General features: G+C 35.7%; 1 long non-coding RNA gene across 1 annotated transcript; it reads left to right on the top strand.

Moving 5' to 3' along the window:
* Window positions 1-354: 354 nt before the first annotated feature.
* Window positions 355-1326, top strand: LOC146776341 (uncharacterized). Its single transcript, XR_014972264.1, has 3 exons — window positions 355-530; window positions 783-861; window positions 1162-1326. It is a non-coding gene; the product is annotated as an uncharacterized LOC146776341 (long non-coding RNA).
* The last annotated feature ends 242 nt before the right edge of the window (window positions 1327-1568 follow it).

Here is a 1568-nt window from a genome sequence, read left to right as displayed (position 1 = left end):
CTGATTAGGACTTTCCATGATGGCGGCAATAACATATATGTGCATTTTGGTGAATTTGGGTATTTATTCGTTTCCGTATGTATAAACTTACTGTTCTCCGTTTCAGTTGAATAGTAGTCCTTTTACTAGGTCTATGGTTGGCAATGTCGTTGTCTACCATCAACATAGAGAGAGTGGTCCTTTTATTATGTTTACGGCAATATTTGCCGGGTTTAAATAGACTTCCGCATTACGTGACATCGGACGCGATCCGTGTAGACTGGAGGGAGAAGGAACGTTAGAAGTGGGTCCTGTGTATAAACTTCGAGGTAAGGAGACGTACGATTCGGCAAAAGTGTAAATATACCTACCGTTACACCAAGGCTAAAGAGAATTGATACTTAGATTTGGTTTTTTTATTGGTTCTATTGACAGAGTTGAGAGCGAGGCGACCTCAAGCAGTGCTAAAACAGTGTATATGCACAAACATATGCAGAATACTTGAACCGTATAACGAGTGGTTTTGGAAGGGTCGAATAATTATACACAAGGTATGTACCACATATCCTTTTCAATAATAGGCAGGTTCTATTATCTAATTTCCCCTAATGGGTGTAACCTACGGTGTCAATTACTTTGGGTTTTCTCGTTTTAAATAACGATACAATCGATGCACTTTGAGATTATACTGACTTTAAGATAAAGGGTAACGGATGTGGGAGTCAGTGACTTGGAAATAGATACATTGATTATAGGTGGAGTGATTTTCCATTGAGATAATTTTTGGTTTTGATTGCTTTTAGCCCGCCAAAATAATTTATAGAAAAAAGAAAGAAAGAAAAGACGATTATTTGTTCCGACCATACCCTAATTGGACAATAGGTAATATGCAGTTTTCAATATAAGGTATTTTAAGTTTATTCAACATACCACATATTAATACACCTAATTGCTTTACATTCACTGTCGGTGATATATTAGATTGGGTTGTAAGGTTGTTATACACTCTGGGTGTTTTATTTGAAGTTCTACGTTTTGTTGTATGAGCCGCCACTTCAGTTTTGAACTGTTGTAATATAACTGTAATCTAGTGTCTTTTAATATTATTCCTGTGCTTCTATGTATATAATCTAAATAGAGATAAGATGGATATTAATAGGGACAATTAATTTGTTCTTACAGGTTGTAAATTATTGGTTCGGATGCCCTAGTCCTGATGAGGCCAAAAGAGTTATTTGGCTGAAACGCGTCGACATTTATTTTGAAGACACTCACTGGATTATGATTTATGTTTTGACTTATTTGTGAAAGAGCACTCAAAATAATTAGGAGATTGTAAACGACAAAATCTCGTAGTGCGTCTTTAGTAGTGATCTTCTATATAAAGTAATTGATACATTTTTGGTTTTCATTGGAATCGCCGTTGACTTGGTCACAAAATTTAATAATACAGGTTTTGTTGGAGAAATAAATATTACTCCAGGGGAGAGATAATTCATCTATCTCTTCGCCTAAACTTATGTGAGAGTATCAGTCCCGAGGCATTATCTTTTTCTATATATCATTTACATTCCCAGATGCCGGAGGGT

The sequence above is a fragment of the Triturus cristatus genome, chromosome 12 (assembly GCF_964204655.1).
Source record: "Triturus cristatus chromosome 12, aTriCri1.1, whole genome shotgun sequence".
Classification (NCBI taxonomy): Eukaryota; Metazoa; Chordata; class Amphibia; order Caudata; family Salamandridae; genus Triturus; species Triturus cristatus.
This window is presented reverse-complemented; position numbering and strand designations above follow the sequence as displayed.